The following is a 7,732-nucleotide window of genomic DNA, read 5'->3' on the forward strand; positions in this document are numbered from 1 at the left end:
ACATAGCTATTTATTGAGTCTTGGCTGTGGCCCAAAGCACTCTGTCTTCCAGTATTACCACCGGATACATACATGCCACAGACACATAATTGGGTGAACCTTTTCAGATTGTGACTCAGCTTTGCTAAAGTCCCCAATTAGAGGTGTCCAGGGTTCTTAAGCACACTCTTATTTGCCTTGGATCACAACTCTTATTTCTATATATATTTATTTTTTTTTGTTTTCTTTTCTTTTTCTCTTTTTTTTTTTCGTTTTTTTTTTGAAAATGCTTTTTCTTGCTTCAAGAATCATTTTTATGATTTTTCAGATCCTCAGTAACATGTCTCCTTTTTCATCATTCTTTCAAGAGCCAACATTCATGAACCACAAATTCAAGATATATATGCACTGTTTAAGCATACATTCAGAGAGCAAAAATATTGCCACCACATCAAAATAATTAAACTGTTATAAAATTCAAAATTCATGCAATTCTTTCTTTTATCAATTAAGCGCGTTTTTATTCAAGAAAGGTGATGGATTCATAGGACATTCATAACTTTAAGGCATAGACACTAAGACACTAATGATCACAAGACACAAACATGGATAAACATAAGCACAAAATTCGAAAAACAGAAGAACAAATAACAAGGAAATCAAAGAACGGGTCCACCTTAGTGATGGCGGCTCTTTCTTGCTCTTGAAGATCCTATGGAGTGCTTGAGCTCCTCAATATCTCTTCCTTGTCTTTGTTGCTCCTCCCTCATGATTCTTTGATCTTCTCTAATCTCATGAAGGATGATGGAGTGTTCTTGATGCTCCACCCTTAGTTGTCCCATGTTGGAACTCAACTCTCCTAGGGAGGTATTTAGTTGCTCCCAATAGTCTTGTGGAGGAAAATTCATCCCTTGAGGAATCTCAGGGATCTCATGATGAGTGGGATCTCTTGTGTGCTCCATCCTTTTCTTGGTGATGGGCTTGTCCTCATCAATGGGATGTCTCCCTCTATGTCAACTCCAACTGAATAACAGAGGTGACAGATGAGATGAGGAAAGGCTAACCTTGCCAAGGTGGAGGTCTTGTCCGCCACCTTATAGAGTTCTTGGGCTATAACCTCATGAACCTCTATTTCTTCTCTAATCATGATGCTATGGATCATGATAGCCCGGTCTATGGTAACTTCGGACCGGTTGCTAGTGGGAATGATTGAGCGTTGTATGAACTCTAACCATCCTCTAGCCACGGGCTTGAGGTCATGCCTTCTCAATTGGACCGGCTTTCCTCTTGAATCTTGCTTCCATTGTGCGCCCTCTTCACATATGACTGTGAGGACTTGGTCCAACCTTTGATCAAAGTTGACCCTTCTAGTGTAAGGATGCTCATCTCCTTGCATCATAGGCAAGTTGAACGCCACCCTCACACTCTCCGGACTAAAATCCAAGTATTTCCCCCGAACCATAGTAAGATAATTCTTTGGATTCGGGTTCACACTTTGGTCATGGTTCTTGGTGATCCATGCATTGGCATAGAACTCTTGAACCATCAAGATTCCGACTTGTTGAATGGGGTTGGTAAGAACTTCCCAACCTCTTCTTCGGATCTCATGTCGGATCTCCGGATATTCACCCTTTTTGAGTGAAAAGGGGACCTCGGGGATCACCTTCTTCAAGGCCACAACTTCATAGAAGTGGTCTTGATGCATCCTTGAGAGGAATCTATCCATCTCCCATGACTCGGAGGTGGAAGCCTTTGCCTTCCCTTTCCTCTTTCTAGAGGTTTCTCCGGCCTTGGATGCCATAATGGTTATGGAAAAACGAAAAAGCAACGCTTTTACCACACCAAACTTAAAATGTTTGCTCGTCCTCGAGCAAAAGAAGAAAGAAGAGAGTAGAAGAAGAAGAAATGAGGAAGAGGGAGATGGTGGTGTGTTCGGCCAAAGAGGGGGAGAAGTGGTGTTTAGGTTGTGTGAAAATGAAGGGTTGAAGAAGGGTATATATAGGAGAGAGGGGGGGGTAAAGGTTCGGCCATTATGGGTGGGTTTGGGAGGAAAAGTGGTTTGAATTTGAAGGGTGAGGTTGGTGGGGATTTATGAAGGATGGATGTGAGTGGTGAAGAGAAAGATGGGATTTGATAGGTGAAGGGTTTTTGGGGAAGAGGTGTTGAGGTGATTGGTGAATGGGGGAAGAAGAGAGAGAGTGATGGTAGGGTAGGTGGGGATCCTGTGGGGTCCACAGATCCTGTGGTGTCAAGGAAAAGTCATCCCTGCACCAAATGGCATCAAAATTCACGTTTTGAGCCATTTTTGGCATTAAACGCCGGGCTGGTGCCCATTCCTGGCGTTTAACGCCAGGTTCTTGCCCTTTCCTGGCGTTTAACGCCAGTCTGGTGCCCCTTTCTGGCGTTAAACGCCCAGAATGGTGCCAGACTGGGCGTTAAACGCCCAACTGCTAGGCTTACTGGCGTTTGAACGCCAGCAGCATCTTCCTCCAGGGTGTGCTGTTTTTCTTCCTGTTTTTCATTCTGTTTTTGCTTTTTTCATTGTTTTTGTGACTTCTTATGATCATCAACCTACAAAAAAGATAAAATAACAAAAGAAAATAATTAAAAAAAAACATTGGGTTGCCTCCCAACAAGCGCTTCTTTAGTGTCACTAGCTTGACAGAGGACTCTCATGGAGCCTCAGAAATGCTCAGAACCGTGTTGGAACCTCCCAACACCAAACTTAGAGTTTGAATGTGGGGGTTCAACACCAAACTTAGAGTTTGGTTGTGGCCTCCCAACACCAAACTTAGAGTTTGACTGTTGGGGCTCTGTTTGGCTCTGTTTTGAGAGAAGCTCTTCATGCTTCTTCTCCATGATGACAGAGGGATATCCTTGGGCCTCAAACACCAAGGATCCTTCATTCACTTGAATGATAAACTCTCCTCTATCAACATCAATCACAGCCCTTGCTGTGGCTAGGAAGGGTCTGCCAAGGATGATGGATTCATCCATGCACTTCCCAGTCTCTAGGACTATGAAATCAGTAGGGATGTAATGGTCTTCAACTTTTACCAGAACATCCTCTACAAGTCCATAGGCTTATTTTCTTGAGTTGTCTGCCATCTCTAGTGAGATTTTTGCAGCTTGCACCTCAAAGATTCCTAATTTCTCCATTACAGAGAGGGGCATGAGGTTTACACTTGACCATAAGTCACACAAGGCCTTCTTGAAGGTCATGGTGCCTATGGTACAAGGTATAGAAAACTTCCCAGGATCTTGCCTCTTTTGAGGCAGTTTCTGCCTAGACAAGTCATCCAGTTCTTTGGTGAGCAAAGGGGGTTCATCCTCCCAAGTCTCATTTCCAAATAACTTGTCATTTAGCTTCATGATTGCTCCAAGGTATTTAGCAACTTGCTCTTCAGTGACATACTCATCCTCTTCAGAGGAAGAATACTCATCAGAGCTCATGAATGGCAGGAGTAAGTCCAATGGAATCTCTATGGTCTCATTTTGAGCCTCAGATTCCCATGGTTCCTCATTAGGGAACTCATTGGAGGCTAGTGGACGCTGGTGGACGAAATTGTGATCACTTGTTCTTTGTTTATAAAGGATGTATACTCTGAGGGCATTGTTTATTTTCTTCACAACTCCGTTCAACTAACCAGCAAGTGTACTGGGTCGTCCAAGTAATAAACCTTACGTGAGTAAGGGTCGAATCCACAGAGATTGTTGGTATGAAGCAAGCTATGGTCACCTTGCAAATCTCAGTTAGGCAGATTAAAATAGTTTTATGGGTTTTCGAACATAGAAATAATGAAAGGGATAAAGATACTTATGCAGGTTCATTGGTAGGAATTTCAGATAAGCGGATGGAGATGCTGTAGAGCTCTCGGACGCCTGCTCTCCTACTCCTTCTACTCAATCCTTCTTACTCCTTTCCATGGCAAGCTTTGTATAGGGGTTCACCATCAACTGTGGCTACTTTCATTCCTCACGGGGAAATATCCTGTGCGGCTGTCACTCGCACAGCTAACCAGTCTGGAGGCATCACCCATGGCTGATGGCTACATCCCATCCTCGCAGTGAAAACTATGCTAACGCACTCTGTCACAGTACGGCTAATCACCGGTTGGTTCCCGCTCCTACTGGAATAGAATCCCTCTTTTGCGTCTGTCACCAACGCCCAGCAGGTTAAAGTTTGAAGCACGTCACGGTCATTCATTACCGGAATCCTACTCGGAACACCACAGACAAGGTTGGACTTTCCGGATTCCCAGGATCCTACTCGGAATACCACAGACAAGGTGAGACTTTCCGGATCCTCATAAATGCCGCCATCTATCTAGCTTATACCACGAAGATTCTGTTGGGGAATCTAAGAGATACGCATTCAAGCTCTGTTGCATGTAGAACGGAAGTGGTTGTCAATCACGCGCGTTCATAAGTGAGAATGATAATGAGGATAATCTGACTCATCACATTCATCATGTTCTTGGGTACGAATGAATATCTTGGAATAAGAATAAGAGAGAATTGAATAAAAGATAATAGAACTTCATTAATACTTGAGGTACAGCAGATCTCCACACCCTTAATCTATGGTGTGCAGAAACTCCACCGTTGAAAATACATAAGTAAAAGAGGTTCAGGCATGGCCGAATGGCCAGCCCTCTCTAACGTGATCAATGATCCCCTAAGATGAAGAATAATACAAAACTGAGATCAAAGATGAACGTGGTCAAAAGACGTCTAATACAATAGATAAATGTCCTATATATACTAGACTAGCTCTTAGGGTTTACATGAGTAAGTAATTGATGCATAAATCCACTTCCGGGGCCCACTTGGTGTGTGCTTGGGCTGAGCTTGATGAATTCACGTGTAGAGGCATTTCTTGGCGTCAAACTTTAGGTTATGACGTGTTTTGGGCGTTCAACTCCGGATCATGACGTTTTTCTGGCGTTTAACTCCAGACAGCAGCGTGTACTTGGCGTTTAACGCCAAGTTACGTCGTCATTCTTCGAATAAAGTATGGACTATTATATATTGCTGGAAAGCCCTGGATGTCTACTTTCCAACGCCGTTGAGAGCGCGCCAATTGGAGTTCTGTAGCTCCAGAAAATCCATTTCGAGTGCAGGGAGGTCAGAATCCAACAGCATCAGCAGTCCTTTTGTCAGCCTTCTTCAGAGTTTTGCTCAAATCCTTCAATTTCAGTCAGAATTTACCTGAAATCACAGAAAAACACACAAACTCATAGTAAAGTCCAGAAATGTGAATTTGACATAAAAACTGATGAAAACATCCCTAAAAGTAGCTTAAACTTACTAAAAACTATATAAAAACAATGCCAAAAAGCGTATAAATTATCCGCTCATCACAACACCAAACTTAAATTGTTGCTTGTCCCCAAGCAACTGAAAATCAAATAGGATAAAAGAAGAGAATATACTATAAATTCCAGAATATCAATGAATATTAATTTAATTAGATGAGCGGGACTTGTACCTTTTTGCTTCTGAACAGTTTTGGCATCTCACTTTTTCCTTTGTAGTTTAGAGTGATTGGCTTCTCTAGGAACTTAGAATTTTGGATAGTGTTATTGACTCTCCTAGTTAAGCATGTTGATTCTTGAACACAGCTACTTATGAGTCTTGGCTGTGGCCCTAAGCACTTTGTCTTCCAGTATTACCACCGGATACACAAATGCCACAGACACATAACTGGGTGAACCTTTTCAGATTGTGACTCAGCTTTGCTAAAGTCCCCAGTTAGTGGTGTCCAGAGCTCTTAAGCACACTCTTTTGGATCACGACTTTAACCACTCAGTCTCAAGCTTTTCACTTGGACCTTCATGACACAAGCACATGGTTAGGGACAGCTTGATTTAGCCGCTTAGGCCTGGATTTAACTTCCTTGGGCCCTCCTATCCATTGATGCTCAAAGCCTTGGATCCTTGCTACCCTTGCCTTTTGGTTTTAAGGGCTATTGGCTTTTTCTGCTTGCTTTTTCTTTCTATTTTTTTCGCCACTTTTTTTTTTTACTGCTTTTTCTTGCTTCAAGAATCAATTCATGAATTTTTCAGTTCATCAATAACATTTCTCTTTGTTCATCATTCTTTCAAGAGCCAACAATTTTAACACTCATAAACAACAAGATCAAAAATATGCACTGTTCAAGCATTCATTCAGAAAACAAAAATTATTGCCACCACATCAATATAATTAAATTAAATTCACTAATAATTTCGAAATTATGTACTTCTTGTTCTTTTGAATTAAAACATTTTTCATTTAAGAGAGGTGAAAGACTAATGGATTTTATTCATAGCTTTAAGGCATGGTTACATACTAATGATCATGAAGTAAGACACAAAACATAGATAAACACAATAATTAAAAACGAAAACAGAAAGAAATAAAGAACAAGGAATGAATCCACCTGAGTGAGGGTGGCGCCTTCTTGAAGGTCAATGGTGCTTTTGAGCTCCTCTATGTCTTTCCTTGATTCTGTTGCATGATCCTATGATTTTGGTTTTTCCATAGTTGCTCCTAAAGTTGTGTGGAGGACAATTTATTCCTGAGGTATCTCAGGGATCTCTTGATTTGCAGCCATATGTTCTACCACTGAGCTATCCAGACCTATATATTTTCCATCTCCCAAGACTCAGAGGTGGAAGCTTTTGTCTTCCCTTTGAGGTTTCTCTGGCCTTAGGTGCCATTAATGGTAATGGAAAGAAAAAAAAGCTATGCTTTTACCACACCAAACTTAAAATATTGCTCGCCCTCGAGCAAGAAAAGAAAGAAGAGAAGAAGAAGAAGAAGATGGAGGTGAGTGAGGGGAGATGGATTCGGCTATATGGGTGGGATTGGGTGGGAAAGAGAAGTTGAATTGCTAAAGGTGGTAGGCTGTGTAGGGGGTGGGGTGTATGGAAGGATGGGTAGAAGCAGGTGGTGAATGAGAAACAGAAGGGATGAATGGAAAGAGAGAGGGCGAGGTAAGTGGGGATCCTGTGAGGTCCACAGATCCTGAGGTGTCAAGGAATTCCATCCCTGCACCAAATAGGCATGTAAAATGCCTTGGCACACCATTCTGGCGTTTAAACGCCCATTGGTGCATGTCTGGGCGTTCAACGCCCATGTGATGCATGTTTCTGGCGTTGAACGCCAGTTTCATGCTTGTTTCTGGCGTTCAGCGCCAGTTTGTCCTCCCTGTGCACCATCCTGGCGTTTAACGCCAGGTTGGTGCTTGTTTTGGGCGTTCAGCGCCAGAATGGTGCTCTGTTCTGGCGTTGAACGCCGGCCAGATGCACCTTCTGGGCGTTGAACGCCGCCCGTGCATCCTCCAGGGTGAAAATTTTTTTTCTTCTGTTTTTGACTCTGTTTTTAATTCTTTTGATTTTTTCGTGACTCCTCATGATCATGTACCTAATTCAACACAAAAATCACACCAAAACAAAATAAAATAAAATTAGATAAATAAAATTGGGTTGCCTCCCAACAAGCGCTTCTTTAATGTCAATAGCTTGACAGTGGCCCTCATGGAGCTAAAAGGTGATCAGGTCAATTTGTATAGTCCCAACACCAAACTTAGAGTTTGGATATGGGGTTTGAACACCAACTTAGAGTTTGGTTGTAGCTTCATAACACCAAACTTAGAGTTTGACTGTGTGGCTCTTCTTGACTCTGAATTGAGAGAAGCTCTTCATGCTTGCTCTCTTTTGTCACAGAGGGATTCCATGTGCTTGAAACACAAGGTATTCCCCATTCA

Source organism: Arachis hypogaea, chromosome 4, assembly GCF_003086295.3.
Source record: "Arachis hypogaea cultivar Tifrunner chromosome 4, arahy.Tifrunner.gnm2.J5K5, whole genome shotgun sequence".
NCBI classification, from domain to species: Eukaryota; Viridiplantae; Streptophyta; class Magnoliopsida; order Fabales; family Fabaceae; genus Arachis; species Arachis hypogaea.